The sequence below is a fragment of the Varanus komodoensis genome, unplaced genomic scaffold (assembly GCF_004798865.1).
Source record: "Varanus komodoensis strain SLA01 unplaced genomic scaffold, ASM479886v1 scaffold5, whole genome shotgun sequence".
In the NCBI taxonomy this organism is placed as follows: Eukaryota; Metazoa; Chordata; class Lepidosauria; order Squamata; family Varanidae; genus Varanus; species Varanus komodoensis.
In genome coordinates this window covers 35,233,695-35,261,466 of record NW_025336087.1, presented here as the reverse complement: position 1 = coordinate 35,261,466, position 27,772 = coordinate 35,233,695, and the positions used below count along the sequence as shown (strand labels likewise).

General features: G+C 39.7%; 1 protein-coding gene across 4 annotated transcripts in view; it reads left to right on the top strand.

The window, feature by feature from the left end:
- The window catches only part of ZNF608 (zinc finger protein 608), a 128,417-nt gene that overhangs the window by 4,705 nt on the left and 95,940 nt on the right, over nt 1-27,772 (top strand). The window lies entirely within an intron of this gene.

Below are 27,772 nucleotides of genomic sequence, written 5' to 3'. Positions count from 1 at the left end.
TGCTTCTGTCCTACCCTAAAAGTGGAGGGGTGCCACCTCAGGTGTCAAAGCAGCCCACCATCTCTATGACAACAAGGAGAGATACAAAACAGATATTTGACTCTTCTAACTCCTTGAGCTAGAAGAAAAGCCATAATGAGTTCCTGGAGTCTTTCATGGTGTGTTCTTGGAAGAGAGAGAGAGAGAGAGTGTGTGTGTGTGTGTGTGAGAGAGAGAGATGGGGGTAAGGTGGAAAGTCACGGTTGCTTGTAGAAAAGCCAAAAAGCCCTACATAATTCAGAAAGTGCCATAAGGAGTGCTTTGTCAGTAGGCATGCAGTATGGCTATAACCTGTTCGGAATGAGGGCAGTGGGGGAGGGGAGGGCGTTGTGTACTGAAACATTTCTGTCCAAATATCGGGGAACATTTTGTCCTCTGTCCAGCAGTTTTTCAGCTTATCTGAATTCCCAGTGAGTTCCTGGATGTGTACTGACTGTTTGTTGAATAGCTGAAAAATGTGTGTGTTTTTCTTCCTCTTCACTGAAGTCTGAAGGATGTTCTCTGTTGAGGATAAATGGCTTTGCATTGTGAAGGGAGGTGGAGAGAACTGGTTTCTCTGGGCTATTGTTGATGCTCACTCGGGCAGGGTTTGGCGTAAGCAATGGATTGTTCTGTATCCAGAGGACAGAAAGTTTCTTTGTCATCCAGGGAGCTATTGTTGGCTTATAATTAAGAGTCAAATTAATTCTACAGGTTGTTTAAACAAAAGCAGCCCCTCCCCACCCCCCACTCAGGCTAATAGCTTGTGACATGATTACAACTGTCCTGACATTCTTCTTCTTTCCAGTTCCCAACTGCAGTTTTTAGCCCTGGGAAACTTTCTAACTGGTATATGATGTGCAAAGTTGTTTACAGGTGTTCAGGAACACTGAAGGTGTTGGGCATGATTTCACTATTTGTATGATGTTGGGTGACTCTTCTGCTTTTAGGATTGGTGCATCATGTTTTAGTGAAGTGTGGCTTTTTAACAATGTAACACCCTCAATACACATAGGTATCTGCTGCAACAAATATTTGTATAATTTTTCAAATTTCTATTTGGAGATGACCTCATTTAATGTAATTGAAAACATATATCCTTTTTTAAGTGCATAGTGTTTAGTTCCATTCACTTTTAATATTTGCAAACATGGCTTTAAATGGTCTGTTTAGATTCTTTCCTAAATGCAGATGGGAAAAAACTAGCTTGCTTCACTTCCCAGTCTAAGTGTGTCAGTCTTCTGGGTTTGCAAAATGATTCTGCTTACTTTGAAAGCTATCCTAAAATCCCATGCTCGTTTTTATTAACTCAGTACAGTAGGCATTTGCTTTTGTTGCCAATAGTCTTCAAATTGCAGTTCTCTAATCTGCTTTAACTATCTAGATAAATTGCCCTAATCCAGTCTTCACAATGGTTGTGGTTAAAGAGTCAGAGCCATTTGATTGGATTCAGTGGATGCCTGGAATGTGGGAGGTACTGCCCTTTTGTAACCTCCTTAGCCTTTTAATCTTTCAGCCAAATGTTCACATTCAACAATTTTGTTTAGCTGGCAATCTGAACATTTCAGTATCTCAAAGGCTGCTGTCATGGCAACAAGAGATTAGAGAGTGGTGTGGTTTTCTCCACTTTTTGTGTTTCTTTTCATACCAGTCACACAGGAAATTATATGAGGAATGAATTCATATACAAGCAAGTACATTTTAGCTAGTGTAATGTAAATGAGGTAATGTGTAAACTAGGAAGAAACCTGTCTGGAGTAGTGGTGTGTTTTTTTTTCCCTTCTCCTTTTGCCAAAGGAGCACTTCTCATTTCAGTTCTTGCCTTTATAGAATTGGTAGAGCTTGAATTACCAGTAACACCCACTGCTGTTGGCTTATACTGACTTTAATGGCTTCACTTGTTAGAACCCTGCAGTGCTGCCCATTGTCTGTCACACTGGTGTGCTGTGTTACTGCCTAAAATATCCCTTAGGTTTTTACTTCGAGGAAATACTCCTTTCCTTCAGGTTTTCTAGATGTAAATATGAAATCTTGCTGTAAAACGGATGTGGAAGTTCTTGATGCGGAATTTTTGTTGTTGCTTAGACAACAAAGTGTAGCCTTGCTTTGAGAGAGACTGAGATTTGGGAAATGCAAAATTTAATCTTTCTGTAGTAATAAGCAGATACATGATTAGTACAAAAATATAATCTTGGTTTTTGCTTTCCTTTATGAACAGTGGGTCATCAAATCAGTTTTCACAATTAAACCTATTTAAAATCTTTTGTATGCTTTCTCATTTAAATTAAATTATTTTAAAAACCTGGCCCTTCTCATGAAGAACTGTGGTAGATGATGACTCACTCTTCCCCTCTTTTTTTTTTAAAAAAAAAGGAAAAAAACCTTTCTAGAAAGTTTAGAACATATTTCATTGGATTTGGTTACTGTACACAGTAATGCGAAGCATGTTCAATTGAACCTTATGCAACCCATTTGCTGTGGTTTTTTTGCTATCTAAATTTTCTCATAGATGGAACCTTATAGACTCTTAATGTGTGGGCAAAGTCAGCTGGAATTCTAAAAGGTGTGAGATTATGTATTTATTCAGCCTATTTGATACCTAACACATGAGTGGCATGTTTAAGGGAAAGGTGTGAGTGTCCAGTTGTGACAGATGGGCTAATAACCATTCATGTCAGGCTAGGATTGTTAAAACCTGCCCCCTTTCAATGTTGCCAAATATTAGCTATAACAAGTTTCAGAAATTGCTAATCAGCATGCATTCATCCTGTCTGTGATCAAGTTTTTCAATTTTTATTGCTGTTCCCCTGTGTGTACTTTAAGTTGTTTGCTGGAATATTTTACCTAACTTTGCATAATTGAGCAATGTGCATAATACTCATTAGGCACGTTTAGCAGAATAGAGTACAGAATGTGCACAGATATTTACCAGAAATTAGATTTTATATTTGGCTTATTAACATGCAGTGGACATGATTTGCTTCCTCATAGTTGTGGACACTGATCACGGCTTGAGACTTTGAGTATTCAGCAGCTGATTATTGCACCTATACAGTGTGCTCTTCCCATTTACTATAATGTCATTGAATTCAGGATGCTATTTTTTCCAAACTCAAGATTTACAAACATGTTCCGACATAAATGGGTGTATCAAGAGGTGTTTTTAATATGACTGCAGTGCTACTATCAGGGGGTCACTTATTCACTGCTGGGAGGCAAAAAAAGGCTGAAAGGTCACTGGTTGTAATTAAAGAACAAAGTCCATTGTTGCTTGACAGCAAACTGTTTTGAAAGCTACATAAGGGATTTAGCTGTTGAAAACATTGATAACTATTGGGTGCTTAACACTGAGCATGGCTCTGAGTTCTTAATGTTCTATAGTGCTGTCTAGTAGTGTGACAATGTTTTTTGGATCTAGGTGAAGAGGTGCTGCCCTTTGGCTGAGGAAAGCTTTCTTTGTGAACCCAGTGACCTTTGAGACCAGATCCATTCTGTATTGAATTCCTCTGCAAGGTTAAAGCAACACTGAAACAATAGAGAATGGCCTGGAACATTTATAAAACAAAGCATTTAAAGGGTTGAGGCTGTTGTGAAATACTTGTGGTGAGAATGTACATTTCACACAAGACATCAGTAAATTTTAGTGCTTAAATAACTTCATAAATACCCAGTAAAAAGAAAATAAAGAATTGTCAGGATGTGTTGAGGTTATGCTTGTTCTTCATATTTTAAAGCTTTCCTGCAAGCCCATTTTAATTACAGGCTATATACTTTTTGGGGGGGCATAGTAGGATTTTATAGTCCAGTAAATGGAATGTATGTTAAAAGTGCTAAGCAAAAATCCCACAGAGGTGTTCAATAACCAGGTTTCAAGTAACATGGAATGTACCATCTGTTCCTAGTTTCCAGTATAGAAAAGAAGCTGCATAAAGTGTGATTTGCTGAGATTTTTACTCTTTATTTAAAGTGTTCACCTGCAAATTTGTTGAAACAGTGTGAATGGCTAGAATTCAGGAAAGTCAGGGACCGTATATGTTCATGAATACATTTCAAACCACTCTCCTTTTAATGACAGCTTAGTATGGCACTGAAAAATTAAGAATACAGAATCAATACAGAATAGCAACCACAATGAGGGGCAGTTTTTCAAAGATCTCATTATTTAACAAGTGGTTGAATTATTCTTTCAATTTCGCCCATACATGTATGTGTGCACATCCACCCAGATGAAAAGAAAGAAAAAGGAAAATAAAATAGGGAGGAAAGAGGCTTCCCAAGGATCATTTTAGTAAGTTAATACCACTTAACAAATTGTACATGATAAAAGTTGCTCTCTAAAAATTCCAGGAAATAGTCGGTTTAATAAAAAGGTGAAAATAATAGTTTTTAAAGATAAATTTTTGCACTGTTAGTCAGCTAAGATTCTTGGCTGCAGATTATGCACCTTGGATAAAACATCATCCGGCCTTTGTTTGAGGTCTGTTATTGAAGCTAATGACTGGTCTTGTGCCGCCTTGAGATAAATAGCATTATCTCTGAGTAGGCTGACAGGAAACAGACATGTTAATGGTGAAGCTGCAGGGAGGATCTGCTGTAGTTCTGACAAAAGAGTTAAGCATGGACCCCTGGTTGCGATCATTAACACATAATGCATTCCTGCTTTTCCTGGCAGGTCTGTGATAATTGGAAAGCTACTTTATCAACAATTACTTAAATCATAAAACTGATTCTCCACTATCTCTGCATAGAAAAATCTGTGAACCTTATATTAGAAAAGCAGTGACACTATTTAAATGGTAAATGTTTTATTCTTTGTGCAGCTGATATTTATAGGACAATTGGCGGACTTTATTAAAACATACACAAACAAATTTTATTTGAAGTTAACTATGTTTTTAGTATTTTGGAAATAATGGAATATAGCATTGTGTTATGAAATGAGATGATCATGTATAATGTTTAAAACTATCAATTTAGGTGAAAGTTGTTTGTCCATTTTTGTGGAAGAATGTAATTAATTGGTGAAAATTCCATGAAATACTGATGTTGTATGAAGATGAAAATCAGGAAACTTTTAAGGGCTGTTCTGGTGTGACCCAGAAGCCATTTAAATTATATACAGATCCATACCTTTATACTTAATCCAAAATGTTGCCACTCTTTATTCTGTATCTGAAATAAATACTGCTTAGACCCTCTCACCAGTTAAAGCTTCACTCAAAGTCTACTCTTACAACTCTTTAGTCAACTTGACAACACAGAGAGAATAATAATGGATATGTATTTGTAGAGTAGTTTCTCAAGTGTTTTAACCACTGCTTTCATCCTGGCTCACTTAGACAACTGTGTTATTCTATAGTACAGGTGGAAGAGTAAGGCTGAGAATTGTGGTTTTCCTTTAACTACCCAGTAGTGTAATGGCTGAGATGAAATGGGAACATTCAGCTCATATGACCAATGTGCTATTAAGCTCCTAGATTCTTAGAACATAATTTTCTTTCCATGTGTATTAATCTGATGAGGACATAGCCTTCCATTTAGCTCAGCATTGCCTCTAAGCTGAGCAGCATTGGCAGCAGCATTCTAGGGCTGCAGACCAGAGTCTTTTCCAGCTTTATCTAGAGAGATCAGCGATTGGACCAGAAGCATTTTCATACAGAGGATGTACTCTGAGTAGTCCTTTGACTAATTATACTCCTGTGATTCTGTATTCATAAGCATTATTCATAATCCTGATTGCACACAAATATGTATTGAAATAGCTGAGGGGAAGGGAAATCCTTTGGCAATTCTTTGCAAAGTCCAAGATGAATTATTCTGCCTGCCTATGTATTTCCTTTTTGCCTGCACATTCTTCTTTCTAGTGCACTCATTTTAATGTTATATATGATCAAGCCAACTGATAAATATTTCTAGCCCATACACCTTAGAAAAGAGTTGACCTGATAATAGTGTTGATTACACTAATGGCAATATTATGATGAGGTTTCGATCTTTTCTCAGTTTTGGCATCTGAACTAGCTTGCATACAAACAACTCTCCCAATAGAATTTATTTGTCTCAAACCAGGAAAGGATTGCTGTGTAAAAGTGCTGTCAGTCTACCCTGCCAACATCATAACCAAAGCGCCCTCTTCTCTATTGACTAAGCAAGGTTCCTGATAGAATCACAGATCTGTATACTTCACTGAAGTCGCTATCTATGAGAAATGCACTTTTTGATCCACAGTTTAACGTACTGGTTCAAATTCTGCTGTGATAAACGCGCCATTGTTGTTTCCTTCAATAAACTGATGATCTCTGCATAAATAATGATTTGGGTAGAATGAGAGTTTCCTTCATGTCTGTTGAGAAAACAGTAGTGACTAGAGTAGGAGTAGATGATTGGGGCTCTGTCATGGTGGAAAATATGAAAAAGCCCAATCACCCTACAGCTTAAATGTTACATGAGTCTTACTTCCATAACAGTATTACTCCTACTTCTCAATCGTGTATGTAAGTAGAACCACTTCTGCTTCCACAACTCCTCCCACTTTGGGCATATTCAGTTGACATCGCACTATAAAACCAGTAGTTTATGTATTTATTTACATAATTGCAACTTGCTTTTCCCACTCCAGAAAAAGCAGAAGTTGCTTAAAGCAGCTTATAAAATATAGAAGCATGAAAAATATCCAATCATTAACACACATTTACAAGCATTAGCAAAATTAAAACACAAAGAATCAAGGTGAGCGATCTCTAAATTAGAAAACAGCAAAGGTACCCTGTGTGAACCCTCCCCCAAACACTATTGGCATTTGACCGAAAATACTTTGAGGGAGGGTGTTAAAGCACTCTGAATGTGATTGAAATACTTTAATTTACAAGTATTCAGATAAACAGTTCCTTTCATTGTTTAGATGTAAGGAAAAAAACAAAGGTACTAAAATTATGAGTACACTAATTAATTTTAACAACACAAAGAAGGGTGCATGATAAGCTGTCAGCGATTCATCTATTTGAACAGAGTTCAGCTTTCTCTGATTAAGATTGTGGGGGGTATCTTCACTTTTGCTGTCAACTAATTATTCCATTTCACTGGAACATATATACATTTTAATGACATATGTATGCTAGAGATAATCACCTTAAAAATGTTAATTAGAAATTTGAAACGGCCAAGCTTGTCTAATATTGTGTTTGCAATTGGTATACATTAATTTTTATTCATGAACTTATGAAATGGAAAATTTTCCACAGAAAAATAAAGCTTTCAAAAATGTTCCATTTAGGAAGTATTCCTTGAAAAACTTGGAACTTCCTGTCACTTGAAACACCTTCTACCACCTTAAGCTAGTGTGGATTAATGTAAATTCCTAGACATTGGCTGTAGTTACAAAACATGGCATGTTTTGTTACCACCTTGGAGAACCAACAGTATGTTCTAAGGTTTCCGTGTTTCAGCATTGCTTCTTACTATGTGTGAAACCACATACAGTGTTTTTCCATAGTTTCCCCATTTTCCACAGTGAGTTTGCCTTCAGCTTCCATTTTCCATTGCCTTGTTTGCCTAGCAATGACTGAGTTGCTGGCAGAAAGGGCGCTGATAGACCGTCCTCACTGTTTTGTCTTCTCTCTGGCGGGCAAGGTAGGCAATCTGGCTGGGCATCAGAGGGCTCACAATGGGAGAGAAGACAGGGAGCAGTTACTGCAGGGGCAGCCATGCTGCTGTAATGAGGAGATGGGTGCTCTGTGGAGCAGGAGGCAAGGAAGTTGCGACTGGCTGAGGACATGGCTAGGGGAGCATGCAGGCCAATGGGAGAGAGCCGGGCAATGCAGGCAGGACCAGGGCATGCTAGCTTTGGTTCTCAGATGTGGGGAGTAATGGAACTTTTACTGCTATTAGAAAGATTGAGACACATGGAGACTATTCATGAATGGTTGTGTGAATACAGGCTACAAGGTAAAACAGGTAGTTAAACTGTAACCATTCATGTTATGTGTGAGAAGCCCCACTGAGTCTATAATGTGTATTTAGAATTTGCAATGTCTTGAATATAGGCTTGCTCTTGAAAGTGGGCCAGAAGTACAGAATATACCTGCTAAGTTATTAAATGAGATTGGAGGGAATATGGCAGCAGCTGGAATGGGATGCATCTCAGTTTGAAACAGCAGCTCTCAGTTCTAATTGTTGCATGTAACTTTCAAATCCCTTAGATTTGGCTTCAGTTCAGAAGTAGGCCACATTGATGACTGCCGCTTTATGAATCTGCCTGGTTAATGAGATACTTAATCAGAGGTACTTCTAAAGCATGGGTCCTCAAACTACAGCCCACGGGCTGGATCTGGCCCACCATGCCCATTTATCTGGCCCACCTCAGAGTTTTCGAACTGTCCACGCCCACCACTGCCACTTGCCTTGCCGTGTGTGCACTCGCCGGCGGCTTGCTCACTTGGAGATCGTTTTGGACTCACTTGGAGAAAATGATCTCTAAGCGAGCAAGCTATTGCCTTGCCGTGCGTGCACCTGCTGCTGCCTCACCGGCCAGCGCCCACTGCTGCTGCCTTTCAACTGGCCCCTTGTTGAAAAAGTTTGAGGACCCCTGTTCTAAAGGTCCCCTTGTTGTCTGAGTTGAGGCAGGAAGTAAGCCAGAATAGTGTTGCTCACTCACTCTCCCTTCCTCCTTCTCTTTGTTTTGTAGTAACTTTTTAATTTCTTGTAGCTTTATAACAGGTACAAATTAGCTCAGTCTACATTTATTTAAAATACAGATACTACAGTTTCAGATTTATGTCACAACATGACTCTCCAGAATTTATATTGAATGTTTGGTGTACTGGTCTTTCAGTTTTTCTGCTGATGTATGCAGTAAAGTAATAAATGTATCTTGTTTCCACCTGCTTCAGCATCCTCAGTTTACTAGCCAGTTTTTCCAATAATGCCATGTCCTGTGATTTAATTAAGCACCATACTTCTGAGAGGCCATTGCCCATCTTACTGTTAACCAGTTCTTTTAAATGAATAACTGCCAGTAAACGTCTTAATAAGTCTTTGTGCATTAGATGTTGTTTTCTATCTGTGACAATAGATAATAAAATTCAGGCTTTACAGAATTGTATTATTTGATTTGTTGTTTTGCCTAATATATAGCGTATAGCCCTTCAAAAGAACCACTGGGTATTCCAACTACATATGTATTTATGTTCCTTTCTACCCACAACCATTCCAGCATAGCAGAGAAAACCCCCTGCTTAATTTGCCAGATGATTTACAAATGTAACAGTAACTTAACAGTACAAGGTCTTTCATCCATGATCTTCCTATTTGTAATGTAGCTGTGAACAAAGGCAATTTCTTACCAGAGAAAATGTTATTTGAGAGGTTTGTTAAATGAGAATGCCTCATGTTGGGGAATGTTCCGAGGGATTTTCATTATTACCTGTGGAACCATTTTGTCTCTATGAATTATGGGTAAAAGCAGGCGAATCTAAAATGCCAGTAGGTACAATTTATGATTGGATATCAATCATTCTTGCCAGTACATTAGCAGTACATTAGTACCCTTTGGTATCTTGTCCCATTTGCCACTCTTAACATATTGTTCTACCATCTTCTACCACCTTTTTAACTTAGATTTTCTGGACAGTCAATTATATGGAATAAGAATAACTTTTAAAAGATGCTGTTTAACCTAATAAAGACAGGTTTAATTTTTTTCTACTTATATAATTCTTGTTTAATCCCTTTAATTACTGGGTTGTAATTCCATATTGTTAGGTAGCAGATGGCTTTATGAATGACTGCCTACTTAATGCATTCACGAATGTTTAAGGTTCTGCTGAAATTGAGCTTGTATTTTCAGTTAGGTTGCTTGGGAGCATTTCTGTATTATGTAGGGTAACAACAACAATGACAAACTGACTTACCTTTTTTTAAATCCTGAACTGCTCTTAAATTAAAAAAAAAAAATCTGCAGGTACATACATTTCCTCTTTTATATATGCAAAACATAATAATACATTATCTGCTAACAGATTTAGCAGATGCTCATGTTTCCTAATAGTAGTATCTGTGTTGCAATCCATCTTAATCATATAGGCCATCATAGCAAACACAACAGAAGAGGACACTCTTGTCTGGTTAACCTCAATAGTAGTATTGATGGGGAATCTGTCAATCCTTGTGTCTGTCACACACACAAAATTCATTAATGGAGGTCCACTCCACATTATCAAAAGCCTTAGAGAAACACAAAGAACATAGCTGTATTAATACCTTATGCTGAACAAAGCCTGTTTCATCAGAATGGATACAGAGAGTGACAAATAAGCTCAAACATTTAGTGAAAACACACGTGCAAATCTGTTTCCTATGAAGCTATTTATTCCTGGGGATTTTTGAGGTTCAAATTTTTGGACTACAATTTTTATTTCTTCCTCTGAAATAAGATGAAATATTTTCTGTGAGTTTGGGATTTTTTAAGATCCAGGGAAACAATAGACCTCTTATTACGATCTGGTCAGAATTGCCAGATGTATAGAAATCAGAATAGAATATCTTTTAAGCCTTGTTCATAGCTGTTTTGCTCCACTTTCCAGTTTTGATTGCTTAAATGTCATTTTTGGACCTTTTTCTTTTGGGGTCTTTAGTCCAAACATAGGAATTTGCCTTTCTCATCTGTAGTGATGTTTAGGAAACATTAGAAACATTTGTACATCCAAGCTTGTAGTTTATCTCTTTTTGAGGTAAATGCTTTGTTCATTGCCTGTTCTGTAGCATTCATATAAGAGGGTTCTATTTTCTGTGCACAGTTTTTTTAAATGTATCTAAGCTTATTAAATAAAGATAACACCTCAGGACCACCTCTAAGACTGTTCCACAAAGCTTTGGAAACCTGTGTCTGGACATCTTTATTAAATAAATATATAATTCTACTCCTCAAGGAATTGGTGTGTGAGTAAGAAAACATTTAACCTCCATGTATAAGTACATTCCTGTGGATCGCATAGGTCTAGGATGTAGGCCAGTTGGAACATGATCAGACGCCACAGTTAAACCAATCTCAGTGTCATGAACTGCATGAAGCAGTGAATGTGATACAAATAGTCAGTGTGTGAGTATGCTTGATGTCTAGTGGAAAAGATTATAGTCTGTGGTGATTGCAGTTCTTTCTCTCAAGAAATCTTGGAGACCCTTCTTATACAAACTTTCAGTAACTGAAACTTGAGATAAGTCAGTGAGAAGAGGTGTCCAGATGTTTATATAATATCATACTTATATCGCCTTCATCACCATTTTCCCTGTAGCAAAGCTCCAGATTGTTGAGGAAATCCATCATGAAAGCTCTTTTGCAACATAATCACATGACTCCTTAGTTTCCTGAACCTACCAATGCCATCACTATAGCACAGCACCAAGCTGGATCAGTTGGTGCACTACTTCCACCACAAATGAGTACAGTTTCGTAAAAATGATCACACTGTCACAACATCTGGTTGAATTGCTTTAAAACTATTCAACAAATGAAGTAGGTTAAACAAAGAGTTAGAACTCTTTTTAGAGATGGTCTGCAGTGGGCTTCCTGTAAAAATAGCCCAACTGGCCTGCTTGTTTTAATTGCTTTGACTACCCTTTACCTTTTTACCAGTGTATAACCCATGGACATTTGGAGCCAGAATACAAGGGCGCTCATATTTTTAACAGGAATCAGAGGTAAGTGTCCTCAGTACCACAGTGTATAAACAACAACACATATAAAAACATAAATAATATTCAGCATATCCAACAGACTTCACACACACACGCACACCTCCAAACAAACCACCCATTCAGTACAGGAAGCTGAGAACTTGATCCCTTTGACCTGGATTGGGCCTCTGAAGCTTTTCTAAAGGGTAACTGAGATAGAGTTGCCCCATAACCTAAACTCCCCACTCCTTACATGAATGCTTATAGCCAGTATGCAAAGTCCTTGCAGTTACACTTTAGAAAGTTGCATGCAACCCAAAATTCTCCCTTAAACATTGACATAGCTTGTGTTATGAGCTTTCCACACTTTTCAGAACCTCAAAAGGACAGCTCTGAAATTAAAGCTAGTAATACACAGTGCATCTCAGATGATTATTTAATAATCTCAACAGAAGGGCCACAAAATTTTCCTTCTATATAGATGTCCCCAGCAAAGGAATTGGCCAACTGCTCTTATCTATCAAATTCTGTTCTTTCTCCAGGAAGCTGTTGCTAGGCTCCTCCTGACTCTTGTAAATACATAATAAAAGCTTAACTCTTTTCTCTAGAGAGTTCTTCAGGTACTAACACACCGCCTTCACAGATAGGTGTGGCTTGCCACCATGGGTAGCAATGTGATTAAATAGAAGCCCCTATTTGTATCTAATTCCTGTCCCTCTCAGTCTGTTAATGAAAGAAAATAAACCTTCCTTCTCTGCAGTGTTTCCTTGGAGAGATCTTCATATATTTTCACTGGCAGATCCTTAGATTTATTTTGCAAGAACATTGTACACTGAAGAACTTTACTTTTTTGTAGTAAGCGTTGAACCTGAGGATAATGTTGCAGACTTATTCTAGTGCAAGGGTACAGTGAGTCTCTCTGTGTCCACATCTGCACCTGGCATGTTAGGCTACAGTTCTCTGAAGCAGACCATCAAAATCTTGAATTAGATTCTCCACCTCCTCACTTTCTATCAAACCACTGATGAATATATTCTGGCACTAATTGCAGTTTTCCAAATTCTTGCCATATCTTGGGAGAGTCTGCGTTAACATGCTGAGGGGCCTGATTGCTCTGAATGAGCAATGTGCCAGTGTGGTGTAGTGGTTAAGAGCATGGGACTGGGACTCAGACGATCTGGTTTCTATTCCCCGCTCGGCCATGGAGCCAACTGGGTGACTTTGGGCCAGTGACAGACTCTCAGCCCAACCTACCTCACAGGGTTGTTGTTGTGGGGATAAGATGGAGGAGGAGATGTAAGCTGCCTTGAGCCCTTTGTAGGAAAAAGGCAGGATATAAATTGAAAAATAAAAAAATGAGGATATATGTCAACTTCTCTAATTTTTTCAGAGAATGTGATCAATTCCAAGTCAAAAGGGTAACAGTGCTTTTGATTAGGCCTCTAGTAATTCACTGTAAATTTTCTGATATACTGCTTTCAGGTTGTCTTTCTCTTGTAAGGCCACACTGCCTTTTGGCTGCATCAGGGTCATTGCCAGTCCTAATGTTGTACTGGTTGTAGTAATATCAGCAGCTCAGTGAGGAGGGCCTGAAAGTGTCCTGGGAAGGGAAATACTTTTGAGATTGCTTTCTAGGATCTGGATGAAGTTCTGCTTCATGCTGCTCCACCAAATGCTTAGAGAAATTTAATGCCACATTGCAAGCCATGTAAAGATGCTGTAGTGGATGGAAGCAGGAATGAGAAGCCTATGCATTTATTTTGGCTTGTTTGTTGGCCATGTCGCCAAATAAGAGCTCAACATTTTTTCAGTAATGGCAACTCAAGAAATCTTGTCCAGAACTATCGCTATTACCTCACCAATAAAGACATCTTTATTTACCATAGTTGTTTTGCTTGTTCAACAACTGATCTTTCCTTCTTTCTTTCTTTCTTTCTTTCTTTCTTTCTTTCTTTCTTTCTTTCTTGGCCTTTTAATACTGTAACTTTCTCTTACTCTTGTCTAACATTTTATCATGGTGCTATATTGTTCTAGGGAAAAAAACAAAACCCACCCAAGAAGCATGTACACATGCTTGAGATAAATAATTTGGCAACATGAGCCAAACTTTGGGGTTATGCTCTTTCCTTGTATTTCCTTAGTTGCCAATTAATGCATTTTAGTTGGTATAGCAACCAGATAGAATGCGTGTTGGCAAAGGATATATTGTGAATTTCAGAATGATAGACTTGATTTTTAACCAGTGATTTCAGTCAGGTTTTTTTTTCTCCTGGGTAAATAAATTGATATTTTAACTATTTCTGTTTCTGTTTAATGTTGTAGTATAAGCTCTTCTGTTCACATGACACTGGATAGTGGAGGGATTCTACTGGCAAAATGATGTATTTCAATGTATTTTATCATGTTGTAAGCCGCCCCGAGGTTTCGGCAAGGGGCGGCATAAAAATGTTATTATAATAATAATAATAATAATAATAATAATAATAATAATAATATGGTGGAAGTGATCTTTGGCAATTGCATGTGCTCCTGAAAATCTGCTCCAGAGTGCGGAGGGGGAAACTCTCCGCAGTACTGGGGAAAGACAGTGTTAGGGCTGGAAGGGAAGATGGGTAAATATTACTTTGTTTGCCACATCATTCTGAGTGAAACCTTCCTTGAAATGAAAATCTGGATCTTCTTATTTTTATAGTTATTTTGAAATGCATGAAAATTATAAACAATTATTATTTCAAGTAGCACAGATCCTTCAGCATAGATCATAGAAAACTAGTAGTTTTTAGGAAAGTAGTAAAATATTCTGAGAAGCTTGAAAGACTGTTGAAAGAGTATGCATTTTCAGTCACGCCTGATTTTGATGGCACAGTTTCGTGTTCCTTGCTGGATTCAATTCTATCTGCCCTGCTGAAAAAATGACCCAGTGATGTTTGGGTAGTAGCTCTTTTTTCTCATCGTACAAGTAGATAACATGGTAGCACAGGATTGAATTCTGAGTGGCTGCTGCAACCTTCATGTACCGTTCTAGGTTTGGGTCCTCTGCCTCAAAAACTAACAGTGCGTCCTCAAATAAAGAAAATCCTCTTGCCATTTCCTGCATTGTGAATCTCTTCAGTTCTTCAGTTACTTCTTCCTCTTGTTTCTCTTTATCCTTTCTCTGGGCCTCTAATTCCTTCAGGTCTTCATTAGTAAGCTCTTCGTGTTGCCCAGCAAGGGCTTCAGTAAAGTCATCTTCTTGCTGAGGGTCACTGATTTGCTGAAGACCTCTTTGGACTCCTAATCCACCTTCTCAAATCCACGAAAGTTGTGAACAAACTGGTCAAAGGTTCTTCCAAACCCCATTCATGGTAATGTCCGTAATCCCACTCTAAGCAAAGGCAATGTTTTTTATGGGCTTGTACATGTTATAGTCCTTCCAAATTTGTTGCAAGATTGTTCCTAATTCATCACTTGCCTGGACTGCCAGACAAAAGGTGAGATGTAAATAATATTTATTGAAAGTTATTAACTCCCTGGTCCATAGGTTGGATGAGCGACATCGTATTTAGTGGCAGATGCACTCCTTTGACATTGGGATGAAAGTCGTCCATGAATGGGAAGTGACCTGAAGCATTGTTGAGCAGCAAAACAATGTTGCATGGGACATCCTTCTCCATGCAATATTTCTCTACCTCCAGGATAAAGTGGTGGAAAAACCAGTCCTGAAAAATGGCCTGTGTAACCCAGTCTTTGGGATAACTCTTCCACACAACAGAAAGAGAACCTTTGGCTATCTTTTTAAAGGCTCTTGGGTTCTCTGAATGATTAAACTAACAGAGGCATCTGATTCTTCACTGTGTTTATTCTTCAAGTCTTCATAAAGGCTTTTAGCTTTTTCTTGAATCAGTATTAAGCTGAGCAGGACTTGACACTGATGTTGATCCTGCACCCACACACTGAGAAGTTTCTCCATCTCCTCCATGACATTTCCAAGCTTCTTCAATATTTATTGTTGACATTATTGGCACAGCAGACTTCATATGTTCCATGATCTTGTCCTTGTTCTTTAGAATCACAGCAGTGGTTGAACAAGCAATGGTTGAACAATGGTTATAAGCATGAACAGTGATGTCGTACCATCTTTTCACATCGCTCCACTCAATTATTTCCACTTTTGTTTCCATTGTTATCTCTTGGCACTTCTTAACAGTACCAGCTACATCACAGCTGCTTTTACACTTGTTTTCTGACATCCTGAGCTTGAAATAAAGATACTGTACTCAATACAGTACTACAGTAAAGTACATAAAAACAACCGCTTGTAAGGATGCATCCACATGACAATGTAAGCCAGACATGTGAACTAACTTACATGATTGGACATGTGAATGCATGTTTGCATTTTTGGAAGTTTGCAACTTGAATGTTCATATGTTGGGAACTTCCTGTACTCCTACTGTATTCAGTGGAAGTAACTTCTGAGTAGACCTGTTTACAGTTGTACAGTTAAGTGAATATGGATAACTTGAGCCATATCCTCAGTATTTTATGCCAAACTATTTGGAAATCATTTTACTGGTTTTATTGAAGAATTGTGGACAAATTATATGTATAAAAGAAAGTTGCTAGTTTTTGCCATTTATTTTTCTGTCTTGTGCTATCTCTGCATGAATGTTATTTGCTTTCACTGTCCCTGTTTGACTACACATTTCTGTCTCCTGGGAATCTTCATTGTCAGCTAGTAACACAAGGGAAATATGTCCACAGGGATGTTAAAGTCTTTTCCATATGAATATAGCTTTTAAAGTCAATCTCATGCAAGTCAATCTCTCTCCCTCTCTCTCTCTCTCTCTCATGCTGTGTGTGTCTCCCTCCCTGCACCCCTCCCTCCACACACACACACACACACACACACACATATATATAATTCTGTTTTGTTTCAGAAAGCTGGTATTTATGTTGTGGAATTGGCTCGTGTTAACCAGGAAGCAGATGGCACTGTGCCACAAAAGTATAATTTTACTTAAAAGAACTTTAAAGGGTTTGATGTTTTTCTTTTTCCTCTTATTTCCCTGATGGCTTCTTTTTATTGAAGGGTAACTTGAGGAGACCTGGTAGCAATTTTATTGCCTTCCCATGACAGTTTCAAATAATAGCTTGGTCTTTGGTTGCCAGTCAATTTTATACCAGTCAGCTTGATTCTGGTTTTTATCATGTTGCAATAGACTATTAAAAGTATATGCGTGTAGTTTTCTTGAAGAAACTGACTCTATTTTTATGCTTCTGTGAACAACAGAATACTAAGTGTCAACTGTTCATAATGTAGACTCTTCCTTTCATCTCTTTGATTAAAGAAAACACCTGCCTGTAAAGACTCAGTTTCTCTAGTAGGTTTTGCAAACATCTGGTGTCATTAGCAGTTCACAGTATATTGCTTTTGCACGTGTACTTTCCTTTTTTCTATTGGTTATATCTTAAAGTGGTCCTAGCCATGAACTTGCATTATTTAAAATCACTTCTTTTCATTTTCTGCAGTTACGCATTGCATACACTGTTTTTTTCTCCTGAAAAATAAGTTTTTAGTCTTTTTTCTCAACATCAGGTAGAGCCAAAAACGCTTACCATCTTTTCATAAAGCATACATGGCAAAAACATATTTTGTATTTCCTGACAACTCTTTGAATGATTTGCATAGGTGGCTAATAATGAAAGCAATGATAACGCTTTTATTATGGTGAAATTCAGTGGTGGTCATCTGTCAGCAGAAACAACACATCTGACAAAATGGATTCTCTTTCTTCCTGGTAACATACTGTATGCCTCCCAGATTTGCTGAAGAGAAATGGGAGAAATTTGGAGTAAATTTGAGGACTACACAGGACGATGCAGGGTGAAGGGAAGGAGAGTTGTTGCATTTATGGACATTCATATCCACATTATGTTGGTATCTATTTGCCAATGTGAATATGTCATTGGGAAATGTATATTGATAAAATATATTGCTCACCATGGAACATGGATGAGGTTTTCAAATCTGGGACTTTATGCGGTCTCTTAATTGTAATGAAACAGCAGTACTTCACTGTTTATGATGCTTATGCTTTATTCCTTTTGAGATAAGAGAATAAAACAAGTTTATATTCAAAAGCAGCACCAAGGTTTTCATCTGGAAGTATTCCAAGAGTGTTTTTTTTCAAAGGACATACAGAAAAACATTCACAGAATCCATTATATTGGTATATAGTTACTGCTTACATGTAGAAGTGTACTGCAGTTTGTTTTCAGATAGTTTCTCGGACATAAATGTCTAGTATTATAAATAGGGGAAAACTCTCGCATCTTAAAGGCATATATTGTAATGGCCAGTCTTTCAAACAGACAAAAGCTTATCATGCATAAATACAGGATCAACTGCATTACTGCAGATTAATTAGCCTGTTGTTTGGATGTTAGCAGCAGATAACAGCCAGTTGAGAAATGTATTAAGAATTGCATGTATACTCTTCCCTGTTGAAATCCTCAGGTAGCATTCAGTTCATTGTGGTGTGACTGTACATGCGCTTGGATTACTGCAATGCGCTCTGCGTGGGGCTGCCCTTGAAAATGGTCCAGATACTGCAACTGGTGCAGAATAGAGCTGCCAGGCTGCTGATGGGGACCGGTCATTATTCTCACATAACGCTGGTCCTCTACCAGCTACACTGGCCAGGTCGAATTCAAGGTGCTGGTTTTGACCTATAAAGCCTTAAACAGCTTGGGACCAGGATACCTGAAGGAACGTCTCCTTCCTTGCATGCCCTCACACCCCTTAAGATGTATTTTATTTATTTATTCATTTATTTAAAACATTTTTATGCCGCCCCCATCACAACGATGCCTTGGGGCGGCTCACAACAGAAATAAAATAAATAAATAACAATATATCAATAAAAAAATTATTTAAAAACCTCCGGTGCATCTCGGCTAAAAATTTAAAATCCTATAAATACAAATAATTTAACAATTAAAATATCATTTAAATAAAAAGGTCTTGGCCTGGCACCGAAAAACAAATAACAATGGCGCCAGGCGGACCTCTCTGGGGAGCACTTTCCACAGGTGGGGTGCCACCACAGAGAAGGCCCTCCTCCGGGTACTCACCTTCCTAATATCTTTCACGGAGGGTTCCCGGAGAAGGGCCTCTGCCGCCGATCTCAAGGGGCGGGAGGGCATATATGGACGCAAGCGCTCCTTTAGATAACCAGGTCCCAAGCCATTGAGGGCTTTATAGGTCATAACCAGCACCTTGAATTGGGCCCAGACTTCAATGGGGAGCCAGTGGAGCTGACGGAGGACTGGGGTTATATGAGAACAACGTCCAGTCCCCGTCAGCAGCCTGGCAGCTCTATTTTGCACCAATTGAAGTATCCGGACCATCTTCAAGGGCAGCCCCACATAGAGCGTGTTACAGAAGTCTAATCGGGAAGTGACCAATGCGTGTGCCACTGTTTTCAGGCAGTAATTCTCCAGGTAGGGATGCAGCTGATGGATCAGCTGAAGCTGAAGCAAAGCACTCCTCGCCACTGCTGTCACTTGAGCTTCCAACAATAGCTCTAGGTCGAGGAGCACTCCCAAGCTGCGGACCCTGTCCTTAAGAGGGAGTGCAACCCCATTCAGGACAAGGTCAAAGTCCCCCATCCCAAAGCCCGATCCACCTACCAACAGGACCTCCGTCTTGTCTGGATTGAGCTTCAGTTTATTGGATCTCATCCAGCCCATTACCTCGGCCAGGCACCGGTTCAGTACAGCCACTGCCTCACCTGGATTGGTGGAAAACGAGAGGTAGAGCTGGGTATCATCAGCGTACTGATGATTCCGCAGCCCACACCTCCTGATGACCTCTCCCAGCGGTTTCATGTAGATATTAAATAGCATGGGGGACAAGATGGAACCCTGCGGAACTCCATGGCATAGCTGCCATGGCGCAGAGCCACAGTCCCCCAGCACCACCTTCTGGAGTCAGCCATTGAGATAGGAGCAGAACCACTGCAGAGCAGTGCCCCCAACCCCCAATTCCGCCAGCCTATCCAGAAGGATACCATGGTCGATGGTATTGAAAGCCGCTGAGAGGTCCAGGAGAACCAACAGGGATGCACTCGCCCTGCCTTTCTCCCTGTACAGGTCATCATACAGGGCGACCAAGGCAGATTCAGTACCATACCCAGGTCTGAAGCTGGACTGAAATGGGTCCAGATAATCAGTTTCATCCAAGAGTGCTTGGAGTTGTCCCTCTACCACCCGCTCTAATACCTTGCCCAGAAACCGGTCTATAATTGGTGGCCATCTCTGGATCCAGAGAAGCCTTCTTTAGGACAGGACAGACTACCGCCTCCCTCAGAGAGGCGTTGACCACCTCCAGGATCCAGGTCCCTATCCCATCCTTGGCTGTCTTGAGTAGCCAAGATGGGCAAGGGTCAAGTAAGCAGATGGTTGAACATACTTGTCGAAGCACCTTGTCTAGTTCATCAGGCTGCAATAACTGAAATTCATCAATTGTGGACCAGACGGCAACATTGGCTCCTCCCCTGAAGGCTCTGAGTCACTAGTGGAGTCCAACTCGTGACAAATCTGAGCAATTTTCTCGTTAAAATGCTTGGCAAAGTCATCACAGCAGGCCATCGAGGGTGGTACCAGGTCTTTCTTAGGGCCTGGGTGAACCAGCCCTTGTACCACCTGAAAAAGCTCCGCCAGACGGCATCGTGAGGAGGCAATGGACATGGAGAAAAATTTCTTTTTCGCCGCCCTCACCGCCACAGCATAGGCCTGATAATGGGCTCTTTATTGTGTTCGGTCAGATTCATCCCGTGATTTCCTCCACCTACGCTCTAGCCGTCTCCCAACCCGCTTCATCACCCGTAGTTCAGGTGTGTACCAAGGGGATGAACGGGCTCTGCCCGGTGGGAGAGGACGCTTAAGAATGATCGTGTCAATAGCCCTGGTCATTTCCCCATTCCACAGTTCGACCAGAGCTTCGACAGGAGCACCAGCCTTGTCAACTGGAAATTCCCCCAGGGCCTTCAGGAAACCATCCGGCTCCGGGGGCAGACCAGCACAATCGGGTCCGCACCCTTACAGAGGGAAAGGCCGCTTTCGAGCTCAAACCTCACGAGGGAGTGGTCTGACCATGACAGGGGAGTCAAACATAAATTCCTCACTCTCAGTTTAGTCACTCTGTTTTGTTTTGTTCTGCTTTATTATTGATATTGTTTAATTGTCCTTTTAAAAAATTGTTAGCCATCCTGAGATCTTGTATAACAGGACAGCACACAAAAGCTTTTAATTAATAAATAAATAAATGGACCAATAGGTGTGTTCCTTCTGTTGTTTCCTTGCTTGCAATGCTTTACTTTATGTATGTTTCCCCTTTCAGTCTAGTTTTCAACCTCAGCATTTTACTATGACTGCTGTGTATAAAAACCTCCAATGGTCTCTCTACCTTGTTAAATTACAAAGGGCTCGCTTTAATTTCTCCTCAGTCATTCATTGTATTTGCTATAGTTGATCACTTCCTGCTTTCTAGTTCTCTTTGTTCTTTGGCATTTGATGATCGCTCCTAATTTCAGTCCTGCCCCATGAATCTGTTTTTTAAGGTATCTGTCATTGCTTCATTTTCTTCTCTGTTTTCTTTTTCATTTGGGGTCCCTCAGGGCTTAATTCTTGGTTCTCTTAATTAACTATGTGCTTCCTCTTGGCAATTTGATTTCTCCTTGCTTTCAATATCACCTTTATCTTTCTGGGTCCCTTTTCCGTTTGTACTTACTAATATTTCCACTTGTCTCTACCAGGATATCAGATGACTATAAAAAACAAAAACAATTGTGTCTAAACATCAGTTTTGCTTTTTATTGTAATTAATGTCACTGTTCCATCTTTTTATCAAGCTAAGTATTTGGATTTTTAAATATTCTGCTTTTTTATTTTTGTTTTGGCGCACTAATATAGCTAAAGTTTGATCTAGCTCAATGGGTTTCAACCTTTCCACAGCTTAGGACCAGCAAAAACAAGAAAACCACCTCAGGGAACACTGAGGCAGAATCAAAAACCAAAAGTTTTTCGAAACACTATGCCAAAAAACCTGAAAATTCTCCAAAACCCGAACAACACCAAATGCCAACAACAAAAGAACAAAATACTGAAATTGGCACAGTGTGTCTTCCCAGCCAGCTCCCAGCAAGCCGTCTCCCTCCTGCCTGGAGGCAACAGCGCACGCCCTCGCCCCTGCAAATGTCAACCAAGGAAGAGGTGGTAGAGCATGGCCAGCCCCCGCACCAGTCTGTGGCAAGTGGGATGCAGTCTTCCACAGACTGGCAGGAAATCGCCTGAGGACTGGCGCTGGTCCGTGGACCAGTGGTTGAAAACCAGTGGTCTAGCTAATCTAGCAACCTTTGATCTAGCAAGGGTTTGTAATCTCTCTCTTTTTCTAATATTTACAAAACTTGACCCGTTTTTCTATTAAGGAACAGTAAAACCTTCATTTTGTCCTGTGCTGATTATTGTAATGTTCTCTTTATTGATTTTTCTCTCAGTTTAAACCAGGATACAGAACTTCAGGTCTGAGAAATGAATCTGACTCACCAGTGCAGGCCTTGGGTTTTCCACATCCTGACAGTACCTGCCTCATCTCATGCAGTGGTCTAACTCATGTGGGAGAGCCAGAGAAAGTTTTCTCCTGCGGCCTCTTGCAATTAGAATTCTCTGTAACAGTGCAACTCTAGCATGTCTACTCAGAAATACGCCCCTTTGTGTTGAAAGAGACTTACTCTCAGGTTTCACTGAGCAACTTATTTCTGAGTTTATTTCTGCAGTTGATCATGTTTGCACATGGTTCTCTTACCTCTTCTTTGTCTCACTTTTGAATTGTTATTAAAAGCTCTTTATTTATTTACAGCATTTTTACCCCATCCTTAATAGCGTCTCAGGATGGCTTAAAACATAATCAAACAAACAATAAACATGAAAAGTACAATCCACATAATACAATGAAATAAGGTAGAATGCAATAAATAAGATAGAATGTGGCTAAGCATGAGAATAAAAGTAATTAAAAAATTAAATATTAAAATGGCAGGTAAAGGAAAAGGTTTTTACCTGGTGCTGAAAAGAATATAGATAAGAATTTATCTTATCTCTTGCATTCCCTCAAGATAACTTAAGGTCCAGGCAAATAGGAAGAGTTTATCTTCCATGTAACCTTGCTCCTTAATTGTGGCCTAAAAATTATTTAAACAAAGAAACCATGAAAGACATGGGTTAAGTACACAAGTGGTTGGTCTGAGTTGGCTTAGCATCTTATCTGCTCTTCTAAGTCTCAACAACCAAATGCTATTGTTTAGGCCTAAGCTAGTCATTGCTCTGGACCCACTACATTGGAGCTGCATTAATGGAACAAATCCCTGCCCAGCGCAACTTCCGAGAGTTTTTCTGCAATGGAATTTGCTCATCTAGATGAAAGAGGTTCAGCATCCCTGGCTTGAATCTGTTACTTCTTTCCAATGTTTCTGCTTATCCAGGGATGATTTTTTTGTATGTGTACATTGCATGTTTTCAATAACTACTATTGTTTCATATTAAGTGAACATTTATTTTATTTTTCAATAATGGAAACCTATGTTCATTTAGAACTAAGTTCTGTTGAGCCAAACGAAACTTAGTCCTAATTTGTGAGCCGCCCCGAGGCTTTGTGAGCTGCCCCGAGGCTTTGTTGCGATGGGGGTGGCATAGAAATGTTTTAAATAATAAATAAATAAATAAATAAATAATTTATATACTTAGGGTAAGAAATACTAAACTTATTTCTCTTAGAAAAAGCCCCCCTAAATTCAGTGGGGCTTACTTCTGAGTAGGAATGTACAGAATTGTTTTGTCAGTCTCTTTTGGTCTTCCTTCTTTATCTGTATTGCTTTATTGATTTGGCCCTATTACCCTCCATTCATTAAACACTGATCTTATTAAAGCCCCACTCACTTGTGCTAGTTATTGTATTTCTTGGTCTTATTTCTGGGTGAATAGGCAGAGGATTGGGCTGTTCATTAGACTGATATAAAAGCTCCTTGTATGCCTCCAAATGTCATTGAAAAGGTTTCTAGACCACAAAAGGTCTAGACCCTGAAAACTTTTTTCAGAGCTCTTCTTTGAGCTCCCCTGCTAAGTGCTACAACTTAAATGGCATTTTTAATAGTAGAACTTGATTAAGGAATGCCTTTCTTTAGCTGCCACTTTTTAATTTCTTTTTGGCATGATATGGCTCTTTCTAGGAAAGACATTCCACAACCAGGGTGCCACCACTGAACAGCGCCTTTCACTGCAGCCTTTTTTAATTTTCTGAATTTACAAGTAATGTATTTGTTCCGATGCTCACATGAAATGGCAGGTTGGGGATTGCATGTAGGCAGAGGGCACAGCCCCCATGTAGTACCCTGTCCAGTTTCTATGCAAAGTCTTCCCCATACATTTGCATGTGCGTGCAGATTGACAAGATATAAACATGCACAGGCTTTGTATTCATACCTCATCTCCACATGTTGATGTTCTAGGCACAGTGGAAAAGGAAGCATAGACTTATGCATGACTCTCCTTTCGTGTCTTCCTGTCTGGCTAAATCAGGGTCTGGACAGGCCATCAGACAGGTATTCAGTAGACTGGATAAAGCACCATTTATAAGAGAAGGACCACATGCAGGAATGATAATTCCTGTGAACCTCCTTCCCAGAATTTTACCCTGTTGAAAGGATGAGCTGCTAACTTGTGAAGAGGCTGGTTCCACTGATTCGGTCATCCTTTGCAGACTGCCACTAAGGCTTCCCAAGAGCCCCATGTCACCTGCAGGTCACTGGTTGCCTGGCTGTGTATTGTGTAGCCTTTAGCATTGACTTGGTTTTATTGTCCTGTTTTCTTTGATTTCAGTGTTCTTTCATCTGTTTTTGATTTTTCTTGGCATTTTCAATGCTGTATTTTGTTCTGTTCTTTTCTGTTGTTTTATTTGTACTTTGTTGTTTTTGGTGTGCCACCCAGATAAAATGGAATGCAGGTGGCACAGTGGTTTAAACTGCTGTGCTGCTGGGTTGGTAGATCGAAAGGTCGCCAGTTTGAATCTGCACAACAGGGTGAGTTCCTGTTGCTCCGTCCCGGCTCCTGTTCAAAATCATACAAATGCAAGTAGGTAAAAAAGTACCACTTCGGTGGGTAGGTAACAGCGTTCTGTGCACTTCGGTGTTTAGTCATGCCGGCCACATGACCACGGAGACTGTCTGCAGACAAACGCTGGCTCCCTCAGCTTGGAAATGGAGATGAGCACCACCCCCTAGAGTCAGGCAGGACTGGACTTAAGGTCAAGGGGAAACCTTTACCAGATAACATCTTGGTGTTTTAATTGATTTATTTTTTTAACGAACATCATATTATTATAAAATATCTAGACAGTTTACATACGAAAAAATGTAGAAGAAAACATAGGAAGCCCACATGACTCCACAAAAAGTTGAGTGACAGCCTGAAAGGGGGAAGGGGAACCCATGTACAGGAGGTGTATCATGGCAAGACCACAAAAGAAGAATATAAACAAATCACAAGGAATTCCACAGATGACACCAGGAAGGCTAAAGCAGGAAATGAACCAAGACTACTGAGGTATGCTACAAACAACAAGAAAGCCTTCTTATGTCCAAAAGAAAAGACATGTGAAAGAGAAAGCTTTCCAACTACTTAAAGTGGATGGCAAAGTAATAACAGACAAAAAGGAAAAGACAGAGGTGTCAGTTCCTACTTTGCCTCGGTTTCCTCCCATAAGAATATCTACAATGAAGAGGAAGTACAAGCTGAAAGTGAGGAATGGAAACCCAAATCAACAAACAGATGGTCAAAGAATACCTATATGGAATAAACATGTTCAGATCTCCAGGGCCCAATGAACTCCATCCCTGAGCCATAGCAGGTAGCAGAAGAACTCTCAGAACCACTGTCTATTACAGTCAATAAATCATGTAAAACAGGAGAAGTGTCAGATGACTGGAGAAGAGCTAATGTACCCATTTTCAGAAAAGGGAAAAAAAGATGAACCTGGAAACTTGGTTAGTCTGACATCATTCCCTAGGAAAATTCTGGAGCAAATTGTTTAACAATCAGTCTCAAGTACCTCAAACAAAACATTGTGATAAAAGCCAAAATGGATTTATGAAAAATAATTTAATCTCATTTTTTGATGGGTAAGCTCCCAAATATACAGCAGAAACACTGTGGACATAATCTAACTTGACTTTAGCCAAGCTTTCAACATGGTACCCCATGACATCCTGATAAGCAAACTAACAAAAAGTGGACTAGCTAGAAAAAATACTAGGAAGATCCAAAATTAGCTGCTAAATCGGACATGGCTAGTGCTCATCAATGGCACCTTCGAACTGGAGAAGGATAACTAGTGGGGTGTAGCAGGGTTCAATCATGGCCCCCAGTTTTCTTCAGCAGCCTTACTAATGATTTAGAATCAGGGGTTTTCAACCTTTTTACAGCTGGGGACCAGCAAAAATAGGATTTTTTTGCGGGGGACCGCTGAGGCAGAAATAAAAAGCATTATATATATAATATAGTATTTTGTGTATTGGCTTTTAAATATAATACTAAAAAATCATAATTCTCCAAAATAACCAGAAACCGAGCAGTAAAAAAGGCTAATAAAAGAATAAAATATTGAAATTAAATGTAATCAAATACAACTGAAATAAGGCTAATGTGAAATCTGCTGTTGCTTCTTTTCAGGAATACTTGATAGTCGTGACTACAGTGTTGTTTCTGAGGGAAAGAACTGCACTGACATCCATTCTGTTTCTATGTTTGGTTTTTATCAGTGGTAGGGCTGAAAAACTCTTTTCACACAAATATGCAGTAGAAAATATGAGTAACAATTTAAAAGCTCTGTAACTTAGAGACAGTATTCTTTTTCTAGTGATACCCAAAATTGTGACAATGATTGCATTTTATGTTTGGACACCAGAGTGATATCAGAGCTCTTTCTCCACCTCCCACTAGGATCAGCTCAGTTCCCATGGTGATGGCAGCAGTGCTGAGTGAGCAGAACATGAATTGCTGCCCTTATATGCAGCTCTGAATAGCCTGGCCACCTCTCTGCAGCTCCTCTGTGATATTTGGTGGCTCTCTGAATGGTCCTGCCCCTTGTGTGGAGCTGCACGAGCTCTTTCCCACCTCCTGCTATGATCAGCTCAGTTCTCCTGGTGACAGTAGCAGCACAGAGTGGAAAGAGCGGGCTGAGCACGCGTTGCTGCCCTTATCTGCAGCTCTGAGAATGCTGCTGTTGCTCGGTGCACTGTGCAAGGGGCCCTCAGCTTCCTTGCTCTGGTCTGGCACTCTGGTCTGATGAGGTGAGCAGTGCAGCCATCTTCCAGGCATTCCGGCGTGCCAACACAGCCTGCTATTGGAACACTGGACTGGCATGTGCCATGGTGCGGGTTGGCTGCAGGGCAGCATGCTCTTGCTGCAAGGCCCGGATAGCAAACACTTTGGAAAACGGAATGCAGATCTAGGGAGATCTTGGTAAGCCTGAATACTAAAAGCAACACAATGAGATTAAATATGAGCAAATGCCAAGTCCTCATCCTAGGAAAAAGAAACTGAATACATCAATACAAGATGGGCTCAACGACAGGTTAAATATAAGCCAAAAATGAGATGGTGTTGCAAAAAGGGCAAATACTATTTTAGGATGCATTAATAGAAGTATTACTTCCAAACCACAAGAAGTAATAGCTCCCCTATGATACTCGCTAGTCAGACCTCGTCTAGAATACTGCATCCAGTTCTGGGCACCACAATTTAAGAAAGATGCAGAAAGACTAGAAAATGTCCAGAGGGGGGGCAACAAAAATGTTCCTGGTTTGAATACAATGCCCTATGAGAATAGGACTGGATATGTTCAGCTTTGACAAGAAAAGATTGAGCAGAGACATGATATCACCTTTTTAGTATTTAAGACTGTCACAAAGAGGAACAACAAGATCACTCTTGCTCATACCCGAGTGTAGGACGCAGTCTAATGAACTCAAGTTGTGACAAACCAGAT